The 11,458-nt window shown below is 35.9% G+C and overlaps 1 pseudogene; it reads left to right on the forward strand.

The window, feature by feature from the left end:
- The first annotated feature begins 9,412 nt into the window (after positions 1-9,412).
- LOC138830244 (U6 spliceosomal RNA) lies at positions 9,413-9,509 on the forward strand (annotated as a pseudogene).
- The last annotated feature ends 1,949 nt before the right edge of the window (positions 9,510-11,458 follow it).

Below are 11,458 nucleotides of genomic sequence, written 5' to 3' on the forward strand. Positions count from 1 at the left end.
AAAAAACAAGACCCTTCTATCTGCTGCCTGCAGGAGTCACATCTTGCCCATAAAAACAAACACATTTTCAATGTAAAAGGCTGGAACAAAATCTACCAAGCAAACGTCCCTGATAAACAGGCGGGAGTTGCAATCCTAATATCAGATAAAATAGATTCAAATTAAAATTCGTGAGAAGAGATAAAGAAGGTCGCTACATACTAATTAAAGGATCTCTCCTTCAGGAGGATATTACAATTCTAAATATCTATTCGCCAAACAATGGAACACCCAAATTTATCAAAGAAACACGACTTTCCCTCAAATCTCATATAGATCCAAAGACATTAATTGTTGGGGATTTTAACACACCACTCTCCCCACTAGATATATCAACTCGGCAAAAACTCACCAGAAAAACCGCAGATCTAAACAGCTGCATAGATCAACTAGACTAAACAGACATTTACCGAACATTTCACCCAGCAGCATCAGAATACACGTTCTTCTCAGCAGCACATGGAACGTTTTCTAAAATAGACCACATTTTAGGCCACAAAGCAAACTTGTCTAAATTCAGAAACATTGAAGTTATAACTTGCATTCTCTCTGACAACAAGGGAATAAAATTAGAACTCAACACCAAAAGCCACCAAAGAAAGTCCGGTATCACATGGAGGCTGAACAACCCACTGCTGAATCATGAGTGGGTCATGGAAGAGATTAGAAAGGAAATTCAAATGTTCATGCTATTCAACAAAAATGAACACACAAATTACCAGCTCCTCTGGGACACAGCAAAGGCAGTACTCAGAGGCAAGTTTATAGCCCTGAGATCCTGCATCAACAAATTGGAGAGATCTGAAACTAACAATTTAATGACACATCTAAACCTCCTTGAAAAAGAGCAGCTAGATAAACCCCAATCCAGTAGACGGAAAGAAATAATCAAAATTAAAACAGAATTAAATGAATTAGAATCCCAAAAAAACTATAGAAAGAATCAACAAAACAAAGAGTTGGTTCTTCGAAAAAATTAACAAAATTGACAGACCCTTAGCAAACCTTATCAGAAAAAGGAGAGAACACACCAAATTAATAAACTCAGAGATGAGAATGGAAACATCACCACGGAAACAACCAAGATTCAGAACATTATAAGGGAATACTTCTCAAAACTTTATGCTAATAAGTTTGAGAACTTGACAGAAATGGACCTTTTCCTAGTAAATATTGACATGCCAAAACTAAACCAAGATGAGTTAAACCAGCTTAACAGGCCCATATCAAGCATTGAAATAGAAACAGCAATAAGAGACCTCCCAGCTAAGAAAAGTCCAGGACCAGATGGTTTTACAGCGGAATTCTACAAGGCCTTCAAAGCAGAGCTCACACCAATACTCCTGCAACTCTTCAATGAAATTGAAAGAGAAAGCTCACTACTGAACACATTCTATGAAGCCATCATAACCCTCATCCCAAAACCAGGCAGGGACTCTTCAAAGAAAGAGAACTATAGGCCCATTTCTTTGATGAACATTGATACAAAACTTCTCAACAAAATTTTGGCCAATCGACTTCAACAATTCATCCAGAAAATCATACACCATGATCAAACAGGATTCATTTCAGGGATGCAAAGCTGGTTCAATATACACAAATCAAATAATATTATTCATCACATCAATAGGAGCAAGAATAAGAACCACATGGTTATCTCAATAGATGCAGAAAAAGCATTTGACAAGATCCAACACCCCTTGATGATGAAGGTTCTGGAAAAATTAGGAATCCATGGATCATTCCTCAATACAATAAAGGCTGTATATGACAAACCTACAGCCAGCATTATACTCAATGGTGAAAAACTAAAGCCATTTCCTCTTAACTCAGGAACAAGACAAGGATGCCCACTCTCTCCACTTCTCTTCAATCTAGTATTAGAATGCCTAGCTACAGCAATAAGACAAGATGCAGACATAAAGCGGATCCAAATAGGGAAAGAAGAAATAAAACACTCCCTCTTTGCAGATGACATGATCTTGTATTTAAAGAATCCCATAGACTCCACTCCCAAATTCCTCAAGCTGATTCAAAACTTTGGCAAAGTAGCAGGTTATAAAATTAACCCCCCAAAATCAATGGCTTTTCTATATGCCAACAATGAGAAAAGTGTGGCTGAAATTAGGAAAGCAACTCCATTTGTAATAGTCCCACAAAAAATAAAATACCTAGGAATTAACTTAACCAAAGAAGTAAAGGACCTATATTATGAAAATTTCAAATCTTGAAAAAGGAAATCAACACAGAACTTAAAAAATGGCAAAACCTCCTATGCTCCTGGATTGGCAAGATTAACATCGTGAAAATGGCAATACTTCCCAAGACTATCTACAAATTCAACGCGATACCTATCAAAATTCCACACTCCTTCTTCAAGGAAATAGAAGAGTCAATCCAAAAATTCATATGGAACAATAAAAGACTCCAAATAGCAAAAACGCTCCTCAATGGAAAGAACACTGCTGGAGGAATATCAATACCAAATTTCAAACTCTACTATAAAGCCATAGTAATCAAAACAGCTTGGTATTGGCATAAGAACAGACCTCAGGACCAATGGAATAGAATTGAAAACCCAGAAATGAACCTACAGACCTATAGCCATCTAATCTTCGATAAGGAAGCTAAAACAATAGAATGGAAGAAAGACAGCCTCTTCAGTAAATGGTGCTGGCAAAATTGGTTAACTACATGTAGAAAACTAAAGCTAGATCCTTATATATCACCCTGCACCAGAATCAACTCCAAATGGATCAAAGACCTTGAACTCAAAGCAGACACTCTGAAAACATTACAGGATGGAATAGGAGAAACCCTAGGTCTCCTTGGCTCAGGCCGAAATTTTCTGAATAGAGACCTGGAAGCACAACAAATCAAAGAAAGGTTGGACAAATGGGATTGCATAAGGTTGCAGAGCTTCTGCATGGCAAATGACATAGCTAGCAAGATCAATAGAAAGCCCACGGATTGGGAGAAGATCTTTACTAGCCATACAACGGACAAGGGTCTCATATCTAAAATATACTTGGAACTCAAAAAATTGAACCACCCAACAACAAATCCTCAAAGAAACAACTGCCCAATAAATAAGTGGGCGAAAGACTTAAAGAGAAGCTTCTCTGAAGAAGAAAGAAGGATGGCCAATAGACACATGAAGAAATGTTCAACATCCCTAGCCATAAAAGAAATGTAAATCAAAACAACATTGAGATATCACCTCACTCCAGTTAGAACAGCAAAAATCAAGAACTCTAACAACAACAGATGCTGGAGGGAATGTGGACAGACAGGAACCTTACTTCATTGTTGGTGGGAATGTAAATTTGTTCAACCGCTTGGGAAAGCAGTATGGAGGTTCCTCAAAATACTTCACATAGATCTCCCCTATGATCCAGCAATCCCACTTTTGGGCATTTACCCAAATGTTTACAAACAAGACCACACTAAAGCTACCAGCACAACTTTGTTTTTTGCAGCATTATTTACCATAGCTAAGATATGGAACCAACCCAGATGCCCCTCAGTAGATGAATGGATCAAGAAAATGTGGTATATATACACAATGGAATTCTATGACTCCATCATAAAGAATGACATTTCCCCATTTGTTAGGAAATGGAAAGGTTTGGAAAAAATTATATTAAGTGAAGTAAGCCAGGCCCAAAGTAGCATAGGTCCCATGGTTTCCCTTATTTGCAATATGTAGTATAGGTATGAGTCAAGCGGAAAAGGTCAAATAATGTGATGTTAGGAAAATGAACCCTTAAATATGTATTTTAATGTTTTCGTTTCTTTCATGCATGTGTTTCTAACGCATTTATAAGATTATTTCTTTGTTGCTTTGTATGTCCCTCCCCCACAGTGTAACCCCCGCTTTCACTATATTTGATGTCAGTATAACATGTGGAGGAGATGGGGACAAACAAGTCGTTTAAGGATTCAGGTGGACCTGTTGCAACCATGAGAAGTACAAAATGTCATGTCAAAACCAACTTTACAATGTCTGTGGGGGGGGGAGGGGGGTATAATTGAGTGGGGGAAGGGGGGAGGCTGGGAAGGGAGGTGAAGGGTAAACAAAGGAGGAGGCTGCAATGCTTGGTAAGAAATGTATGCATTATCCTGCCCATGTAATTGTAGCCCATCTATACAGTATGTTCTCAAATAAAATAAAATTAAATTAAAAAAAAAGAATGTAGAGAATGGTGGGGTGGGGAAGTGGGGAGAAGGAGAAGGATTGAGATTGGGGGGGAGAGGGTAGGCGGGGAAGGGATGTGAAGGGTAAATCAAAGGAGGAGGCTGCAATGCTTGGTAAGTAATGTACGCATTATCCTGCCCATGTAATTGTAACCCCTCTGTACAGTATGTTCACAAATAAAATAATATAAAATTTAAAAAAAAATAAAAAAATAAAAAAAGAATGTAGAGAATCAAAAAAAAAAGTAGGATATTTAATGCAGTAGATCGAATCTCAGGGATTGAAGAGAGCCTAGGTATTAAAAAGAACATACAACTATCCAAGACAAATCGAAGAAACATGATAGATCTATTCAACATTTGGAATAGACAATCAGTAGGCCTACTCTGAGGACAATTGGTGTAGAGGAACAGCTAGAGACAGAAGTTAATTGTCTAGGAAATTTGTTTATCAGGATCCAAGCAGAGAACTTTCCAAACATACAAAAAGATAGGCCTATTCAGATACAAGATGCTTGTAGAACCCCAAATAGACCACACCAGAACAACACTTCCCATTGTCACATTATAATCCACTCAGGATCAATTAAGACCAAGAATAAGTTCCTAAAAGATGTCAAGGAGAAAAGATCAATCACCTATAAAGGAAAACCAATTAGAATCATCTCATATTTTTCAGCAGAGATAATTAAAGCAAGAAGAGCCTGGAAGGCTGTATGTCATGCCCTGAAGACCAACAATTTTCAACCAAGAATACTGTACCCAGCTAAATTCTCCTTCATAACCGAAGGTCAAATAAAAACCTTCCATAGCAAAGAAAAACTGAAAAATATATCTCTACCAAACCAGCCCTACAAAAAATACTTAAAGATGACCTACACATAGAAAACCAACAAGACCACAATAATGGCTAAGAAACCACACCCAAACTGAGAATCGAAAACCATAGGAAGAACCAAGTTTCCACAGCCCCCACAGAGGTGGATAGCATGGCAGGAGCTACCAAACACCTCTCAGTCCTAGCTCTCAACATTAATGGACTTAAAGCTCCAATTTAGCGAAACAATCTGTCTAGTTGGATTAAAAAGCAAGATAATTCTATCTCTTGCCTTTAGGAGTCACACCTTGCCCATAAAAACAAACACATTTTGGTAATGAAAGGCTAGAATAAAATCTACCAAGCAAACAGCTGCCATAAACAGGAAGGAGTTGCAATAATAATATCAGATAAAATATGCTTCAAATTAAAATTCGTGTAAAGAGTTAAAGAAGGTGGCTACATACGACTTATGGGTTCTCTACTTCAGGAGGATATTACAATCTTAAATATGGAATCGCCAAACAATGGAGCACCCAAATTTATCCAAGAAACACTATTTTCCCTCAGATCTCACATAGATCCAAAGACATTAATTGTTGAGAATTTTAACACACCGCTATCCCCACTATATAGATCAAATCGGCAAAAAATCAACAGAGAAACCACAGATCTAAACAACTGCATAGATCAACTAGATTTAACAGACATCAGAATACAGGTTTTACTCTGCAGCACATGGAACATTTTCCAAAAGAAATCACATTTTAGGTCACAAAACAAACTTGTCCAAATTCAGAAACACTGAAGTTACACCTTACATTTTGTCAGACCACAAGGGAATAAAATTAGAACTCAACACCAAAAGCCACCAAAAAAGTCTTGTAACAAATGGAGGTTGAACAACACACTGTTGAATAAACAGGGGGTCATGGAAGAGATTAGAAAGGAAATTCAAATGTCCATGATATTCAACAAAAATGAACACACAAATTACCAGCTCCTCTGGGACACAGAAAAGGCAGTACTCAGAGGCAAGTTTATAGCTCTGAGTTCCTACACCAACAAATTAGAGATATCTGAAACCAACCATTTAATGAGACATCTGAACCACCTTGACAAAGAGCAGCAAGATAAACTCCAATTCAATAGATAGAAAGAAATAATTAACATTAAATCAGAGTTAAAAGAATTAGAATAAACAAAAAACAGAAAGAATCAACAAAACAAAGAGTTGGTTCTTTGAAAAAATTAACAAAATTGACAGACCCTTAGCAAATCTTATCAGAAAATGAAGGAACACACCCAAATAAATAAAGTCAGAGATGAGAATGGAAACATCACCACGGAAACAACCAAGATTCTGAACATTTTAAGGGAATATTTTCAAACCTTTATGCTAATAAGTTTGAAACTTGGCAGAAATGGAACTTTTGCTAGCAATTATCAACATGCAAATACTAAAACAAGATGGGTTAAAACATTTTAAGGGGCCCATATCAAGCGTTGAAATAGACACAGCAATAAGAGACCTCCCATCTAAGAAAATCCCAGGACCAGATGGATTTTACAGCAGAATTGTACAAGACCTTCAAAACAGAGCTCACACCAATACTCCTCTAAATCTTCAATGAAATTGAAAGAGAAAGTTCACTACCAAACTCATTCCATGAAGCCATCATAACCTTCATCCCAATACCAAGCAAGGAATCATGAAAGAAAGAGAACTATAGACCCATTTCTTTGATGAACATTGATACAAAATTTTCAACAAAATTTTGGCCAATCGAATTCAACACTTCATCCAAAAAATCATGCACCACTATCATACAGGATTCATTTCAGGGATGCAAACCTGGTTCAATGTACACAAATCAATTAATATAATTTATCATATCAACAAGAGCAAGGATTAAAACCACATGGTTATCTCAACAGCTGCAGAAAAAGCATTGGACCCGATCCAAAACCCCTTTATGATAAGGGTTCTGGAAAAATTAGGTATCTATGGAACATTCCTCAATACAATAAAAGCTGTATATGGAAAACCTACAGCCAGAATTATAATTAATGGTGAAAAACTACAGCCATTTCCTCTTAACACAGAAATGAGACAAGGATGTCCACTCTCAACTTCTCTTCAATTTAGTATTAGAATACCTAGCTACAGAAATAAGACAATATGCCAACATAAAAGGGATGCAAATAGGGAAAGAAGAAGTAAAATACTCCCTCTTTGCAGATGACATAATCTTGTACTTAAGGAATCCCACGGACTCCACTCCCAAATTACTCAAGCTAATTCAAAACGTGGGCAAAATAGAAGGGTATAAAATTAACCCTCAAAAATCAATGGCTTTTCTATATGCCAACAATTAGAAAAGCGTGGCTCAAATCAAGAAAGGTTTTCCATTTGTAATAGCCCCTCAAAAATAAAATACCTAGGAATTAACTTAACCAAAGAAGTAAAGGATTTCTATGATGAAAACTTTAAAAAATCTGAAAAAGGAAATCAAAATAGAACTTAGAAAGTGGCAAAACCTCCCATGCTCCTCGATAGGAAGGATGAACATTGTGAAATGGCAATATTTCCCAAGACTATCTACAAGTTCAATGCCATACCTATCAATATTCCTACCGCCTTCTTCAAGGAAATAGAAGAGGCAATCCAAAAATTCATATGGAACAACAAAAGACCCCCAATTGCAAAAAGCGATCCTTAACAGAAAGAACGGTGTTGGAGGAATATCAATACCAAATTTCAAACTCTACTACAAAGCCATAGTAATTTAAACACTTTTGTACTGGCACAAGAAAAACCTCAGGAACAATGGACTAGAATTGAAAACCCAGAAATGAACCTACAGACCCATAATCATCTAATATTCGATAAAGGTCTAAAAAGATAAAATTGAGGAAAGACAGGCTGATCAGAAAATGGTACTAGCAAAATTGGTTAATCACTTGTTGAAAATTAAGGCTAGATCCTTATATATCACGCTGTACCAGAATCAACTCCAAATGAATCAAAGACCTCGGAGTCAAAGCAAATATTCTTTAAACATTACCTAGAAAGCCTATGTCTCCTTGACAAAGGCTGAAATTTTCTGAAAAGAAACCCAGAAGCAAAACAAATGAAAGAAAGTTTGGACAAATGGGATTGCATGCAATTGCAGAGTTTCTGCATGGCAAAGGACATAGCTAGCAAGATCACTAGAAAGCCCACGGAATCGGAGATGATCTTCACTAGCCATACAACCGACAAGGGTTTCATATCTAAAACAGACCTGGAAATAAAAAAAATAAATCCCCAACACAAATACTCAAAGAAAATACTGCCCAATAAATAAGTGGGCTAAAGACATAAAGAGAAACTTCTCTGAAGAGGAAAGGAGGATGACCAATAAACGCATGCAGAAATGCTCAACGTCCCTAGCCATAAAAGAAATGCAAATCAATCAACATTAATATATCACCTCACCCAAGTTAGAATGGCTATAATCAAGAACTCTAATAACAACAGATGCTGGAGGGGATGTGGACAAAAGGGAACCTTAATGCATGGTTAGTGGGAGTGTATTCTTGTTCAACCCCTTTGGAAAGTAGTATGGAGGTTCCTCCAAAGACTCCACATAGAGCTTCCCTATGATCGAGCAATCCCACTTTTGGGCATTTACCCAAATGATCACAAACTAGACCATAAAAAAGCTACCAGCACAAATATATTTATTGCAGCTTTACCATAGCTATATGGAGCCAACCCAGATGCCCCTCAGTAGATGAATGGATCAAGAAAATGTGGTATATATATATACAATGGAATTCTATGTCTCTATCTGAAAGAATGATATTGCCCCATTTGTTAGGAAATGGAAAACTTGGAAAAAATTATATTAAGTGAAGTAAGCCAGGCCCAAAGTAACATAGGTCCCATGGGTTCCCTTATTAGCAATTACTAGTGTATGTCTGAGACACGCAGAAATTGTTAGATAAGTTGATGTTAGGTGAAATGAACCCGAAAATAAGAATTCAAATTTTTTCCTTTCCTGTAATTATTTCTAACATATTTATAAGATTATTTCTTTGTTACTTTGTATGTCCCTCCCGCATGGTATAACCCCTGTTTTCACTGTATTTGATGTTGGTATAATTTGTGGAGGGGAAGGGAAAAATTTTTTAAAATATGGATACAGGTGGACATATCAATGTAAGTTTTTTCCATCATAAACACAATTTTACAGAAACAAGATAAATAGCAATTTAGGAAACAATAAGGTTTCCTTGTTACAAATAGGCAACCAAGGATATATGCCTGTCTTAAGATTGCATCATTAATTACTTAAATTTACAGGACACTACATGCTTCAGCAGCACATTTACCCAAATTACAATACAGAGATTAACATGGCTCTTGCACAAGGATGATATGAAAATTTGTGAAGAAATGAAAAACAGTTACTAAACAGTTGATTACAAATATACAAGTGTAATTATACATGTAATTCATAGGAATAAAAGTTAGTTTTACACCATTCAATTTTCACCTTTTTATAAAGGCCTTTACATTGCATAACCTTTATAAAAGTTTTGAAATTAAATAACATTTTCATTTTATCCCAAATAAATAAAATTCTATAAGGACGTAGGAATTAAAGGAATCTTAAACCTTTTCTATATGGAATGCAATCTGAAAGGACACATTAATGAACCTATATATTATAAAACAATGTCGAATTCAAAGTATTATATCTAGGAGAGAATGAACTAGATGATGGATATTATACAAACAGAATACTAAATATTTTAAAATATACTTTTTTCAGACAAGCACCAGAAATATCTTTAGTTTCTCTACTACTCATTTCAACAGATAAGTTAAAAATATTTCTTATTAAAAAATCACAAACGCTACAGAAATAATTATAGATGTATACAAACAACTTGAATGTATATTGACATCAAAGTCAGGCAATTCACTTGGAAGAATACCATGGAATTCATGAATGTTTAAAGTAAGATATTGCTGTTGCTTTGTATTGTGAAAATATTTTGTATGGACACATAGGATGAACTGGCAATTTTGAAATTTAAGAAATTTACCCACACCATTAGGACTTAGGAGAACAATTTGTACAGCTTTCCACAACATCAAAGAGGTAGTGATACATACTTATTCTTTTGGCAATATCAAATGAAGTTTCTTCCAAGTTTTGCTTCAGACCAGGTTTGATATAATGGTTCAACAGAAGGAGATCTAGCATAACTTTGCTATTTCTATTCCCAGCAGCAAAATGCAAGGGGGTCAAGGGGCCTTTAGTCTGGCCATTGGTATCTGCATCATGTTGAAATAAAGAAGCCACTCTGTTATTATTCCATGTATAAGTACTGTGCAGGGGTGTCCAGCCATTCACAATTATTACATGAATATCTACCTTGAGCCCCCAACTAATGGACAATGTCTAAGTGTCCACTGAATGCTTCTCGATGAAGAGGGGTGTACTCATCGTCATCACTAGTATTCACATGAGTGGCCTTTTTGGAAAGTAGTCTCTGCACTGTAGTAAGGCGATTATTTTCAGCAGTCCAAAGAAGAAATTTGCTTGGATCCTATTCCATTTTTCTCTTGCAATTGATACCATTTCTCACTTTTTCATCTTGTTAATCATCTTCATCAGAATTGTCTAGCCAGAGACTTTGAGTGCCAGTGAGTATGAGGTGTCCATGTATTTCCCCAATAGTTCACATTCGATGAACTGGTCAGAAATATCCGGTGAATTTTTGGCATCTGTTTTTTTCACTATTATTTATTTTCTCTTTATTCATTTTTACTATTCTAAATTATTCTAACTGGAGAGTAGGGAATTGATAGAGAGCAGAGGAAAGATTTTCCTCCGTATTCAAAGGTACAGACTGAAAATGAGGACCAGTGGTGTCTTCATGTGCAGCTTATTTTAGGAATGAGAAAACAGGAAATAATGCCTTCCATGTAAATTATTTGGGAAATGGCTGAGCAGAAAGTTAAATGATGCAACCAAAAATATAAAAGCAAAATAAATTAGGATAATTATGAAGCAATCATATTACCTATGAGAACCATGAAAGGGGAGAGAGGAAGAGACAGATGTGCAATGATATAGCTAGCCAAGAAATTCATCCCTCTGATCAATTTATAGAGCAAACAATTTCATTTTTTAAAAGAGATGGAAATAGAATTTAAGATCAGATGTCTCCATTGTTTTTAATTATATTCTTATTATCTTAAATACTTGGACAATGGAATTTCCATTCAACAAATCAGTTTTTTTAAGTATAATGGATCTTTATATAACTTTTCCACATCCTTTCAAACCTCACCCCACTTTAATTTTTTCTAGTTTCATACTATCTGCATTGAATAATATACTT

Source organism: Dipodomys merriami, unplaced genomic scaffold, assembly GCF_024711535.1.
Source record: "Dipodomys merriami isolate MVZ:Mamm:240054 unplaced genomic scaffold, mDipMer1.0.p SCAF_1864, whole genome shotgun sequence".
NCBI classification, from domain to species: domain Eukaryota; kingdom Metazoa; phylum Chordata; class Mammalia; order Rodentia; family Heteromyidae; genus Dipodomys; species Dipodomys merriami.